Genomic DNA, 14966 nt, shown 5'->3' on the forward strand with positions numbered 1-14966 from the left:
CCGAGTACGCTGCTCTCCTCCAATCAGGAGTAGGTCCTACAGTTTATTGGTTGAACTGGAGGCAGCTGTGTAGAAGCTGTTTCTCCCTTCTCAGTGCCATATTGTGGGAGAGCAGATGCATAGAATAAGTCTTAATTCCAGTAACTTAGTCTAGTCCGAGTTGCTCCCAGTTGCTCCCCACAGTTGCATACAACCGTTTCCATCTGAATAATAGGTGGATATGAAAACTAAAGGATGAAACCATTAATATACAGCAACTAACAAACTGATGGTGCTCCCTCTGCATTCCTAAAGCCTACCACTAGAATGAAGGTGTCTCCATGGATTAAGGCCATCAGTAAAATGAATCTGGACTTCATTCCTCTTGTCTCCTTAAAATACGTAAGATGAGAAGTTAACCTCACTTACTGAGGTAGAAGTATGTAAGCCAATCAAACCTCAGCTTTGAGAACACAGGTGAACACAAGCACAGTTCATTTAATCCACTATTCTCTCCTGAAAGAGACAAGCCAGAGCTGTCGTCCACACGTATCTGCTGGCTGCCAAGCGCAAGGCAAAGAGCACGGCACCGAGGAGATACTCCTGGGCCCAAGTCCACTCCCCACCGCCTCCTCCTGTTTGGGCTTTAGCGAAGTGACTCCTCAGAGCACTCTGCTCAGTGCCCTGCAGGGGCCCGGCTGACCTCCGCAATCAGTGGGAGAACTAGGGGCAGGTTCGTGACCGCGCCCAGCACAACATTCAGTCCCAGGAAGCTCACGGGGCTGCCCTCCCTCTTCGGGCCCCTTTAAATTAAATGGTCTTTTTCTAAATGAACACATTTATCTCCTAACTCTACCTCCAAGTTTTTTCTCTTTGCACATAAATCAATAAAAGCCTCTTTTTACTCAGTGTCAAGAAAGATCATCTCTGAGTTTCTCAGAACTCTGACACTCGCATCAAGTTCTCCAGGGTTACAGAGGTTCGGGGGGACAACAGCATTTGAAAGCTCTATGAAACATTTTTTTTTTGGGGAACTTGCAAGGAAAAAGCATTTCTTTTATTTTAAATGTAGTATTTTAATTTTCTAACTGAACTGATCTTGCAGTAAAACCTATTAATTAGTGAAAGCTCAGTCTTCATTAAATTCTCAAGTCCTCACTTAACAAACTAAGGACCACTGACTGAAGTATAATTTACAGACCATAGAAGAAACCCTAGATGTTTGATTCCGTGGTTTTTAATACAGTCACACTGTTGGGTGACCATTACTCCATCTAGAGCATTTTCATTTCCCCACAGAGAAGCCTGCAGCTTAGCCTGGGTCCTGAAATGACCTGGCAGCAGCCACTGCTTCTCGCCCAGTCTGCACTGTCTCCATGACTTGACCCCTCGTGGACATTCCACATAAACTGAACCACATAGCACGTGGTTTTGTGTGGCTCTAACTTAAGCTTAATGTTCTTGAAGTTTTCAGGTTGTAGCATGTGCCAATACTTCATCCCTTTTTTGGTAGTTGAGTTATATTTCACTATATGGATAGAGCACATTTTGTTGTTCTCTCATTAGCTGATGGACATTTGGGTCCTTTCTGTCCCTTGACTTCTTTGAATAATGGGTGTGAGTTATGTGGATGGATGCTCTCATTTATCTTGGGGACAGTGTAACCCTCAGAATGGTGCTGCTGCATTATACAGTAATTCTGCAGTCTGAAGAACTGCCAATTGGTTTTTAAAGCGGCCATACCAGCTCAGTACCCTTGGATTTAAAAACCAGGAGCTAAATATTCAGCCAGTGTTTATCCTGGCCAGAGATATCTAAATGGCAGCTTTGACATGGCCACTGAGTCACATGTCTGTCTCCCTCCTCCTCACGCCTCCCCCAGGACTCCTCTGGCTCCCACAGCTTGCTACGGTGGCCTGCTGGTCTCCCCTGGGCAGTTACTACTCTGACCTCTCTGAAACCAGGGGTCTGGATGGAGGTCACCTTCTTGGACCCATTGGGGGTCACAAGGCCCTGGCAAGGAGTCCAGATCCCAGCTGTTTGATACAGCAGTGAAGCCCCAGTCCCCTGTGGCTTGCCTCAACCCCAACCATGGTCAAAGTGGTTCTCAAAGTGTATTCTGGGGCCCTCTAGGGATCTCTGGGAAGCTTTCAGGGGTCCACAGGTCAGAATTACCTGCATTACTTGCCTAATAATACTAAGGTATCAGTATCGTAGGCAGTGGGGTGTCCAGAGTCTCTATGGGGTTAGATACTTCAAAAGACAATGTGCAGGAGTGGAAAAGAAAGCCCAGTTGTGTTCTCACAAGCCAGGCACTGAAGAGCTGTTGCAAAAACAGCCGTCAGTACCGATCTTCCCACAATCTTATTTCCTTCTCAATCTTCTCAAAATCTTATTTCCTTCTCGGCATGCAAGCTGGCTGACTAAAGGCTTTTCCCAAAGACTTCAGATGGACACTTGGGCATACAGCCCCAGAGTTCTCGGGATGCCCTGCACCTCCCTAGATATTCCTGTCATGTTTGATTTCTTCTCTCCTTTCCCACACTCTCGGGTCAGAGACAATGGCTGTCTTAGTCTCCCTGGTCACAGAGACTTTCCCACCTGATCCTCTCCACTCTCTCTGCTCCCCGTCTATGCTCACCTCAGCTCCTGCATGAACAAGCGGCTCCCACAGCAGGAGCCTCGGAATCACAGAGGGCAAGAGAATTGGTTTCAGCATCCTCCAAATACTGTTGCTGTGCTCTCTGCTTTATCCAGCAATTTTCTCAATTTAACAGAATCACATAAAGTGACCTGTAACACCTCTCGGGGTTCCAAGTTTTACACAGAATGTCATACAATGCATTGCCATTAGGAATTCCACATATTCCTTAGTGACTACAAACTTTTCATCTTTCTGGAAGTTTCTCATGGGAGCTCAAGTTGGCTTTCGGATTTGTATTGTATTTGTATTTGTATTTGTATTTGTATTCGGATTTGTACACGCTCTTAAGATTCCCCTTAACGAAGCTTCACTGTGATTCTGCTGATTTTCCTACAGAAGTACCTCCCTCTCACAACCAGCAGTGGTGGTATTTGTGGAAAAGCGGTCCTAAGGACGCAGACAGGGCCCACGGATTCACAGCAGAGAGACCTGCAGTTAGGGACCAGGGTGGCTCCCCAAATTCCCCTTCTGCTCCATCAGCTCCAACCTGGCTGATTTTTATTAATGCCTGGATAACCACTTCAAATGTAGCACAAGTGTAGAAGTAAAGAGAGGAATCATCCAGACAAGCACCTTTCCTCCCAGGCTTCCGCCTCTCAGAATGCTTCCTGATGACCCTTTTGCAATACTAAGCATGATTTAATCTACAGTAGAGACCTGACTGAAGCGCATTTAATTCTAATCTAATTATTTGAAAATTCTCACTCATCTGTGAATGATACACAGAGTAGCTCTAATTACCAAAGTTGTATGTTGAAGACAATTTGGAATTTAAAAACAAAGGAAGACAGACTCTGATTTGGTAGTTGAGATGCAATGACATATATTTCAACAATAATTAAATCCACCACTTCCACCTCTTTATAACTGGAATAAAGACTTTAACAGCATTAAGAAATCCCATCTTTCTGCTTTTGCCTCAATACCTGACTGTCTCAAGGTTAGAGGCCTATTAGCAGGTAGACTATTAAAATGCAAATGTGAGACAACCCAAGTAGCTCTATCTTTGAAACAGAAGGATGGCTAAGTACATACAGTTTCTCAACTTAATACTCCCATGATGAGGCTAATCCAGTTTCCCCATCATCAGTCAAGTTCTGGCCCTAAGAATGACCACATTCAGCTACAGGAAGCTCCATCCTGAATTATTCAATGGTGCCGAGTCCTATTTTACCATGTAGATGGATCCTGGGGTGGAAAGGGGGAGGGGAAACCTCCTCTAACTAAAACCACTGACACATTGGCTTCCTCTAGTTAATCGCAGGTGCTACTGAGCTCTCTCTTCTGTGGCTCCCTGCCCCTTAATAACATGAAAAAGGTAATGTCCCTCTCTATGCACTTAATTTGCTACCAGAGAGAGTCATCAGCCACAGGAAGGATAAAGCCCACATTAACTACTTTTTCATTTGTCAGCTTCTGTTATGGAAATCATTCTCTTTCACTTTTCCATTCTTGAAAATGCATCTACAAATCAGCCAGAGGAGTGCTGGACAGAGTCCTGTGGGGGATCACATATTTGACCTGCTGTTTGCTTCTTTTTCTTTCTGAGAAAGAGTAAGAATGCCAAGTCAAATTTAACTCCAGGCTCCCACATTCAAATGGCTAACTCCTTGAGCGATTTCCATTGATAGAATGCTTTTGTTTATGGTCTCTCAGTCAATTATCAGTCAATATGCTTTCTTAGGAGACTGTGAAATTCAGGACAAAAGGCACAGAACTTACTACATGTGAGTTGTAATCTCTGTTAAGCCAATGACATATGGTATGACTTGAGAAAATTTTGTTAGCACATTGTCAAATATATTTTTGAAAACGAAAAATTCAGTGAGTGATCCATACACTGAAACCACATCGGAACTCTGAAATGAACCATACTGGTCACACATCTCTTTGATAACTAAGCCGACTTTGACGTACTATATTTTAAAGTCATAAGCAGCCAAGAAATAATCCAATCTAGTGCTCTCAAATTAATAGGGAGCTCAGTGTCACAGACTTCTCTCTGAATCTGCTTTTAATTTATACTGACACTTAAAAAAATATTACCAATTATGTCTCAAAAGTTGTTTTTACATAACAACTTTTGTAAAAAAAAAAAAAAAAAATTCAGGGCCAGTATTGTGGTGTGGTCAGTAAAGATGCCACCTGAAAAGTCAGCATCCCATATGGGAACTGGCTCATGTCCCATCTGCTCTACTTCCAATCCAGGTATCTGCTAATGGCCTGGGAAAAGCAGCATGAGATGGTCCCATGTTTGGGACCCCTGCTACCCACATGGGAGACCCAGAGGAAGCCCCTGGCTCCTGGCTTCAGCCTGGCCCAGCCCTGGCCATTGCAATCATCTGGAGAGTGAAGCAGCAGACAGAAGATCTCTGTCTCTCTATAACTCTGACTTTCAAAGTATATAAATAAATCTTTCTTAAAATGTTTAACTCTCTTTCTGAAACATGACCTTGAATGTGTAAAAATCAGTTATTTTAAACAAATTTGTCAATAAAAAGTTGCTTGTAACATGAAGCTCGAGAAAGCAGACATTGTGAACTGCAGCTCTAAGTATCTCCTGTCCCAGTTTTGAATGCGAATAACACTCTTCTATGTGACTGCTACTGCAGAGGAATCCCGGCAACACATGGGTAAAGGAATACCTTGGCGATTTCAAAAAAGACACCAGCAATCAATTCATGGCCATCTGGGACAGCATGGACACTGCGTAGCTATTAAGCTACACTGGGCCAGAAGAGGAGGAAAATGGGCCAGAAGAAATGAATCCCCCCGCCCCAGTGATGCAACAGTGGGCCACAGAGGAGCAGAAAGACCAGGCAGCCGGCTGCCGGCCCCAGCTCCGTCCTCCCCGAGACAGGACGGGCATCTCGCCAGGTCGAGCTGCAGTGCACACCACTTCGTAACGCCTCTCTCCTGATCTTCCAGGAAGGAAGTCTCTCGGGAAGCAAGCCAGGAAACGCCAGCCCTTCCTTGAGTTCATTTCTAGAGCTATTACAGTTGTGCTTAATTAAGGTCTCTGTGTATAAGGTAAAGGTGCCATTGGCTGGAAACGCTTTCAGAGGCTTATATTCAAACTACTAGCCGTACTAATTTTATGTTTTCTTCCATAGATGAAAAACTCCTGTTCTCCCACTGCACCTTTTGTATTTTCCAACCACGCCCAGACTCACTCAGAAAATACCCCATCACCTGAGCAGCTAAGTCCAGCTACCAGCTCAAGGATAGAGCAGACTCCAGAGATACTCATGGTCCTTATCCTCAAAATAGAACAAACAAACTGGAAAATAAAAGCGTTACTACCAAACACCTAGGAATAAAACTTAAACTCTGTTTGGAAATTGAATTTCTTCCCTATTCAATCAATATTTAATAAAGACAGAGAGGAGCTCATTACAAAGACCATCCCGTTTCTCCACCAGTCGTCTGTGTGAGAGTCCAGAGTGCAGGCAGCTAAGTTCTTAATTGGAGCATTATATATTCTCTTTGCACCACTTCATGAGAACATACCACAGCCAATGTTTCTCCAGGACTGCTGAGGGATTTTAGTGAAGAACAGGCCTAGAAGCACCTTGGGAAGAGAGGCAGAGCCAAACTAACCCCACAAAGCATCAGGTTTATGGAGAGCTGGGTGATTATGCAGGCGTATCCTTGAGTTTTATTTTCAGTTTCAGTATTGCTAACTAGTCCATACCAGTGACGGGCTTACTGTGGGGAGTTTATTCTACATCATCTATATTCTCTCTTCCTTAGCAGCACTTAATGAGTTGAAGGGGTTGGAAAGTTGTTCCCAGCCCAGCCAATACCCTATGAGTTATAAATGACATTTCATCCTCATATGCAGATTTCCTGCACCCAGTGAATTATTTACAACGCCTGGCTTGTGGATTCCAACAATCAGCTGCCTGAAATTCACACCTACACTCCGTGTCGACTCTCCTGCTGGGAGAACGCAACGCTTCCCACTGCCCTTTAAGGTCTGAAGATTTAACAGGAACAGCTCCTCCGGAGGCAGGTGCTCCCTTCCCGAGTCAGTAGCTGAAAAGGCTAGGCAGAGCCGCAAGGAGAGGGGTGAACTAAGCCACCGGGCTCTCCTCCGAGGATGCTATCGGCACGTGAGTGCCAACAAGGATTTAAATTCTGGGGACAACTTTCTGTCCCACTAGAAATGATTTCATAACCCTAAGTTTTAGTTAATGAGTGTAAGAATTTCCTCCCGAGTGTGTGAAACCCCCATTTTCCCCTAACAAAAGCACTGTGTCCAAGAGTGTGCACTCTCCTCTGGGGACCAGCAGACTTTAACAAATCATTTCTGTCTCCCAGGAACTTTGGGGTCACAAGCCTCCCAACTTACAATAATAAGGATGGAAATATAAGAAAGTATACAGAACTAGACAAATCTGCCTGTGAAACTGTCGCTCCCCCTCTTTGTGGAGGAACGACACTAAGCCCTGCCTAGGCTTCATATCCGAGTCACGGCACCATTATGTCGCTCCCCCTCTTCGTGGGGGAACGACACAAGACCCTGCCTAGGCTTCATATCCGAGTCACGGCACCATTATGTCGCTCCCCCTCTTCGTGGAGGAACGACACTAAACGCTGCCTAGGCTTCATATCCGAGTCACGGCACCATTATGTCGCTCCCCCTCTTCGTGGAGGAACGACACAGGACCCTGCGCTGTTCTTTCGTCTGCTCGGCCCTCCCCGGGTTTGCTGCTGCTTCTTCCCGGGTTGGCTACTATCCCTTCCACCTCCGTGGAAGGGCAGTTCCCCCTGGCCACATTCCCCACTTCCGCAGGGGAGCGGCACACCGCCGGCCGGCTCTCTGGGGGCTGCACGGGTGTTCCTTCAGCTAGATGTTCCCCATAGATGTTCCTGGTGCGTGCCGTCTCTCTCCTCCTTTATAGTCCTCTTCCGCCAATCCCAACTCGGCTGCCCACACGCCAAGTACGCTGCTCTCCTCCAATCAGGAGCAAGTCCTACAGTTAATTGGTTGAACTGGAGGCAGCTGTGCGGAAGCTGTTTTCTTCTCTCCCAGCGCCATATTGTGGGAGAGCAGATGCATAGAATAAGTCTTAATTCCAGTAACAGTCTAGTCCGAGCTGCTCCCCACAGATCCCCCTTTCTTTTTATTTTTTTGGCGTTGATACGCGCCTGTCTTCGGTGTCCCGCAGCACACACTCTGCTCTACTTGCTAGAGTTGCCACAGGCTCTTACAAGTCCTATCAATCAGGAAAACCGAATCCGGGTCCTCTCTTCGCCGTGTTGTGAGGAGGTTTTTAGGCGCTGATGCGTGCCTGTGTTCGGTGCCCTGCAGCGCATGCTCTGCTCTGCCTGCAGGGGACTTACAAGACCTATCAGGCAAACCGAATCCAAGCCTTCTCATTGCCTTATTGTGGGGGAGACTTATTAGTGTTGGTTTGTGCCTATCTTCGGTGACCTGCAGCTCATACTCTGGTCGAGCTTTGCTGGCGCTTACCGCCTTAAATCAGGCAGACCGAATCCAAGCCTCCTAATTGTTGCATTGTGGGGAAGCTTTACTGATGTTAATTCGTGCCTGTCTTCGGTGACCTGCGGTGCATAAGCTGCTAGCTGCCCGCAGGTGCTCATCGCCTCACTTGATTAGGCAGACCGAATCCAAGCTCTCACATTGCAGTGTTGTAGGGAGGCCTTTTTATTTCTCTATTTCTCTATCTCCGGGCATTCCTATTTCTCCCATTTTACTTCTGTCTGCCAACATTCCCATTTCTCTCACTTTTACTTCCAAACTTCTGTTTCTCTTATCCCTGCGGCTTTCCGGCGGCGCCCGCCCCGAGGCTGCTTCTCGGCACCTCGCCCCGCGGCAGCTTCACGGCTCTGCGCGGCTTCCCGGCGCCTCGCCCCGCCGGCGCCCGCCCCGCGCGGCGGCTTCACAGTTCTGCGCGGCTTCCTGGCGCCTCGCCCCGCCGGCGGGTTCCCGGCTCTGCGCGCACGCTCCGCGGTCTCCACGCACCTCGCGCCCGCACCACGGCCCCGCGCCAACGCCCCGTGCTCTCTCTGCACGCGGCGGCCTCCGCGAATGTTTCCGCCACCACCGGCACTCAGTCCAAGTTCCCCGGACTAACCTGGCGAATTCTGGCGGCCCACGTCTCTGCCTCTGGTTCCAGATCTTCGCCTCTTGCTCCCCGGGGTGACTTGAAGAATTCCAAGATGGCTTGGCCTGCACTCGCGGCTTCATCCTCCCCAACATTTCTCTCTACCCGGTATGCTTCCCCAAGTTTTCCTCCAACAATATTCCTCTCATTTCTCCTGGCTACTCCCCACAGTCCGTATCCGAGTCCAAGCCTCCTCCAGGTTTCACTTTCGCCTTCAATCTCCTAGCTTCCCCGCCATAGTCCGCATCCGAGTCTATGAAAGCTTTCACTTTCGCTTTCAAATCCTGACTTCTTTCCCACAGTCCATATCCAAGTCTATGCCTAGGCTTTCAATAGCTTCTTACGGCACCTTTCTCGTCCGGCTTTCCCCTAGGCTCTTCGCTAGTCTCTCTCTCCGGTATTTTCCCTTGGCTGTTTGCTAGTCTCTCTCTCCGATATTTTCCCAGTTCTTCCCGTTTCTTCTCTCCTAAGTTTCCTATCCGTCCTAAGTTTCCTATCCGAGTCAGGTTTCCTATCCGAGTCAGGTTTCCTATCCGAGTCACGGCACCATTATGTCGCTCCCCCTCTTCGTGGAGGAGCAACACAATACCCTGCCTAGGCTTCATATCCGAGTCACGGCACCATTATGTCGCTCCCCCTCTTCGTGGAGGAACGACACTAAACGCTGCCTAGGCTTCATATCCGAGTCACGGCACCATTATGTCGCTCCCCCTCTTCGTGGAGGAACGACACAGGACCCTGCGCTGTTCTTTCGTCTGCTCGGCCCTCCCCGGGTTTGCTGCTGCTTCTTCCCGGGTTGGCTACTATCCCTTCCACCTCCGTGGAAGGGCAGTTCCCCCTGGCCACATTCCCCACTTCCGCAGGGGAGCGGCACACCGCCGGCCGGCTCTCTGGGGGCTACACGGGTGTTCCTTCAGCTAGATGTTCCCCATAGATGTTCCTGGTGCGTGCCGTCTCTCTCCTCCTTTATAGTCCTCTTCCGCCAATCCCAACTCGGCTGCCCACACGCCAAGTACGCTGCTCTCCTCCAATCAGGAGCAAGTCCTACAGTTAATTGGTTGAACTGGAGGCAGCTGTGCGGAAGCTGTTTTCTTCTCTCCCAGCGCCATATTGTGGGAGAGCAGATGCATAGAATAAGTCTTAATTCCAGTAACAGTCTAGTCCGAGCTGCTCCCCACAGATCCCCCTTTCTTTTTATTTTTTTGGCGTTGATACGCGCCTGTCTTCGGTGTCCCGCAGCACACACTCTGCTCTACTTGCTAGAGTTGCCACAGGCTCTTACAAGTCCTATCAATCAGGAAAACCGAATCCGGGTCCTCTCTTCGCCGTGTTGTGAGGAGGTTTTTAGGCGCTGATGCGTGCCTGTGTTCGGTGCCCTGCAGCGCATGCTCTGCTCTGCCTGCAGGGGACTTACAAGACCTATCAGGCAAACCGAATCCAAGCCTTCTCATTGCCTTATTGTGGGGGAGACTTATTAGTGTTGGTTTGTGCCTATCTTCGGTGACCTGCAGCTCATACTCTGGTCGAGCTTTGCTGGCGCTTACCGCCTTAAATCAGGCAGACCGAATCCAAGCCTCCTAATTGTTGCATTGTGGGGAAGCTTTACTGATGTTAATTCGTGCCTGTCTTCGGTGACCTGCGGTGCATAAGCTGCTAGCTGCCCGCAGGTGCTCATCGCCTCACTTGATTAGGCAGACCGAATCCAAGCTCTCACATTGCAGTGTTGTAGGGAGGCCTTTTTATTTCTCTATTTCTCTATCTCCGGGCATTCCTATTTCTCCCATTTTACTTCTGTCTGCCAACATTCCCATTTCTCTCACTTTTACTTCCAAACTTCTGTTTCTCTTATCCCTGCGGCTTTCCGGCGGCGCCCGCCCCGAGGCTGCTTCTCGGCACCTCGCCCCGCGGCAGCTTCACGGCTCTGCGCGGCTTCCCGGCGCCTCGCCCCGCCGGCGCCCGCCCCGCGCGGCGGCTTCACAGTTCTGCGCGGCTTCCTGGCGCCTCGCCCCGCCGGCGGGTTCCCGGCTCTGCGCGCACGCTCCGCGGTCTCCACGCACCTCGCGCCCGCACCACGGCCCCGCGCCAACGCCCCGTGCTCTCTCTGCACGCGGCGGCCTCCGCGAATGTTTCCGCCACCACCGGCACTCAGTCCAAGTTCCCCGGACTAACCTGGCGAATTCTGGCGGCCCACGTCTCTGCCTCTGGTTCCAGATCTTCGCCTCTTGCTCCCCGGGGTGACTTGAAGAATTCCAAGATGGCTTGGCCTGCACTCGCGGCTTCATCCTCCCCAACATTTCTCTCTACCCGGTATGCTTCCCCAAGTTTTCCTCCAACAATATTCCTCTCATTTCTCCTGGCTACTCCCCACAGTCCGTATCCGAGTCCAAGCCTCCTCCAGGTTTCACTTTCGCCTTCAATCTCCTAGCTTCCCCGCCATAGTCCGCATCCGAGTCTATGAAAGCTTTCACTTTCGCTTTCAAATCCTGACTTCTTTCCCACAGTCCATATCCAAGTCTATGCCTAGGCTTTCAATAGCTTCTTACGGCACCTTTCTCGTCCGGCTTTCCCCTAGGCTCTTCGCTAGTCTCTCTCTCCGGTATTTTCCCTTGGCTGTTTGCTAGTCTCTCTCTCCGATATTTTCCCAGTTCTTCCCGTTTCTTCTCTCCTAAGTTTCCTATCCGTCCTAAGTTTCCTATCCGAGTCAGGTTTCCTATCCGAGTCAGGTTTCCTATCCGAGTCACGGCACCATTATGTCGCTCCCCCTCTTCGTGGAGGAGCAACACAATACCCTGCCTAGGCTTCATATCCGAGTCACGGCACCATTATGTCGCTCCCCCTCTTCGTGGAGGAACGACACTAAACGCTGCCTAGGCTTCATATCCGAGTCACGGCACCATTATGTCGCTCCCCCTCTTCGTGGAGGAACGACACAGGACCCTGCGCTGTTCTTTCGTCTGCTCGGCCCTCCCCGGGTTTGCTGCTGCTTCTTCCCGGGTTGGCTACTATCCCTTCCACCTCCGTGGAAGGGCAGTTCCCCCTGGCCACATTCCCCACTTCCGCAGGGGAGCGGCACACCGCCGGCCGGCTCTCTGGGGGCTACACGGGTGTTCCTTCAGCTAGATGTTCCCCATAGATGTTCCTGGTGCGTGCCGTCTCTCTCCTCCTTTATAGTCCTCTTCCGCCAATCCCAACTCGGCTGCCCACACGCCAAGTACGCTGCTCTCCTCCAATCAGGAGCAAGTCCTACAGTTAATTGGTTGAACTGGAGGCAGCTGTGCGGAAGCTGTTTTCTTCTCTCCCAGCGCCATATTGTGGGAGAGCAGATGCATAGAATAAGTCTTAATTCCAGTAACAGTCTAGTCCGAGCTGCTCCCCACAGATCCCCCTTTCTTTTTATTTTTTTGGCGTTGATACGCGCCTGTCTTCGGTGTCCCGCAGCACACACTCTGCTCTACTTGCTAGAGTTGCCACAGGCTCTTACAAGTCCTATCAATCAGGAAAACCGAATCCGGGTCCTCTCTTCGCCGTGTTGTGAGGAGGTTTTTAGGCGCTGATGCGTGCCTGTGTTCGGTGCCCTGCAGCGCATGCTCTGCTCTGCCTGCAGGGGACTTACAAGACCTATCAGGCAAACCGAATCCAAGCCTTCTCATTGCCTTATTGTGGGGGAGACTTATTAGTGTTGGTTTGTGCCTATCTTCGGTGACCTGCAGCTCATACTCTGGTCGAGCTTTGCTGGCGCTTACCGCCTTAAATCAGGCAGACCGAATCCAAGCCTCCTAATTGTTGCATTGTGGGGAAGCTTTACTGATGTTAATTCGTGCCTGTCTTCGGTGACCTGCGGTGCATAAGCTGCTAGCTGCCCGCAGGTGCTCATCGCCTCACTTGATTAGGCAGACCGAATCCAAGCTCTCACATTGCAGTGTTGTAGGGAGGCCTTTTTATTTCTCTATTTCTCTATCTCCGGGCATTCCTATTTCTCCCATTTTACTTCTGTCTGCCAACATTCCCATTTCTCTCACTTTTACTTCCAAACTTCTGTTTCTCTTATCCCTGCGGCTTTCCGGCGGCGCCCGCCCCGAGGCTGCTTCTCGGCACCTCGCCCCGCGGCAGCTTCACGGCTCTGCGCGGCTTCCCGGCGCCTCGCCCCGCCGGCGCCCGCCCCGCGCGGCGGCTTCACAGTTCTGCGCGGCTTCCTGGCGCCTCGCCCCGCCGGCGGGTTCCCGGCTCTGCGCGCACGCTCCGCGGTCTCCACGCACCTCGCGCCCGCACCACGGCCCCGCGCCAACGCCCCGTGCTCTCTCTGCACGCGGCGGCCTCCGCGAATGTTTCCGCCACCACCGGCACTCAGTCCAAGTTCCCCGGACTAACCTGGCGAATTCTGGCGGCCCACGTCTCTGCCTCTGGTTCCAGATCTTCGCCTCTTGCTCCCCGGGGTGACTTGAAGAATTCCAAGATGGCTTGGCCTGCACTCGCGGCTTCATCCTCCCCAACATTTCTCTCTACCCGGTATGCTTCCCCAAGTTTTCCTCCAACAATATTCCTCTCATTTCTCCTGGCTACTCCCCACAGTCCGTATCCGAGTCCAAGCCTCCTCCAGGTTTCACTTTCGCCTTCAATCTCCTAGCTTCCCCGCCATAGTCCGCATCCGAGTCTATGAAAGCTTTCACTTTCGCTTTCAAATCCTGACTTCTTTCCCACAGTCCATATCCAAGTCTATGCCTAGGCTTTCAATAGCTTCTTACGGCACCTTTCTCGTCCGGCTTTCCCCTAGGCTCTTCGCTAGTCTCTCTCTCCGGTATTTTCCCTTGGCTGTTTGCTAGTCTCTCTCTCCGATATTTTCCCAGTTCTTCCCGTTTCTTCTCTCCTAAGTTTCCTATCCGTCCTAAGTTTCCTATCCGAGTCAGGTTTCCTATCCGAGTCAGGTTTCCTATCCGAGTCACGGCACCATTATGTCGCTCCCCCTCTTCGTGGAGGAGCAACACAATACCCTGCCTAGGCTTCATATCCGAGTCACGGCACCATTATGTCGCTCCCCCTCTTCGTGGAGGAACGACACTAAACGCTGCCTAGGCTTCATATCCGAGTCACGGCACCATTATGTCGCTCCCCCTCTTCGTGGAGGAACGACACAGGACCCTGCGCTGTTCTTTCGTCTGCTCGGCCCTCCCCGGGTTTGCTGCTGCTTCTTCCCGGGTTGGCTACTATCCCTTCCACCTCCGTGGAAGGGCAGTTCCCCCTGGCCACATTCCCCACTTCCGCAGGGGAGCGGCACACCGCCGGCCGGCTCTCTGGGGGCTACACGGGTGTTCCTTCAGCTAGATGTTCCCCATAGATGTTCCTGGTGCGTGCCGTCTCTCTCCTCCTTTATAGTCCTCTTCCGCCAATCCCAACTCGGCTGCCCACACGCCAAGTACGCTGCTCTCCTCCAATCAGGAGCAAGTCCTACAGTTAATTGGTTGAACTGGAGGCAGCTGTGCGGAAGCTGTTTTCTTCTCTCCCAGCGCCATATTGTGGGAGAGCAGATGCATAGAATAAGTCTTAATTCCAGTAACAGTCTAGTCCGAGCTGCTCCCCACAGAAACAAAGCACAAAAACCAATTTAAGTACATATTAAGTGTCTATAATCTACGACAAAGGGGATATTTCAAAAATTTTAATAAATGGAATGAAAACAACTTACTGCTCATTTGCTTTATGTCTCAAACAAAAAATAACTTGCTGGGGCGAACATTTGGTGCAGTGTATAAGACACTACTTGATGGCCACACCCGATATCGGAGTGCCTGCTTAAAGCTCTGGCCTCACTGCCAGGCTCCCATCTTGCTACTGTGCTCCTTAGGAGGCAGCCAATGATGGCTCAAGGACCAAGCTTCTGCTGCCCACATCGGGGACCCAGGCTCCTGGCTTTTGCCTGACCCAGCCCTGGCTATTGGGGACATTTGGAAAGTAAAACAGGGAAGGGAAGATCTATGTCTCTCTACCTTGCTCTGCTTTTCAAATAAAATAAAAAGTAAAATTTCAAAAAAAATAAGTAAATAATGGAGACTGATTTAAAATGATAATCATGACATTACTGCTAAATCAAGGATTTAAATACATCAAATAAAAATAAAGTTCGGCCGGCACCGCAGCTCACTAGGCTAATCCTC

At 50.1% G+C, this 14966-nt stretch overlaps 1 long non-coding RNA gene across 1 annotated transcript; it reads left to right on the forward strand.

Moving 5' to 3' along the window:
* Positions 1 to 1157: 1157 nt before the first annotated feature.
* LOC149123671 (uncharacterized) lies at positions 1158 to 14156 on the forward strand. Its single transcript, XR_016213855.1, has 2 exons — positions 1158 to 11504; positions 11541 to 14156. It is a non-coding gene; the product is annotated as an uncharacterized LOC149123671 (long non-coding RNA).
* The last annotated feature ends 810 nt before the right edge of the window (positions 14157 to 14966 follow it).

This window comes from Oryctolagus cuniculus, chromosome 10 (genome assembly GCF_051225735.1).
Source record: "Oryctolagus cuniculus isolate XC-2025 breed Fujian yellow rabbit chromosome 10, ASM5122573v1, whole genome shotgun sequence".
NCBI classification, from domain to species: Eukaryota; Metazoa; Chordata; class Mammalia; order Lagomorpha; family Leporidae; genus Oryctolagus; species Oryctolagus cuniculus.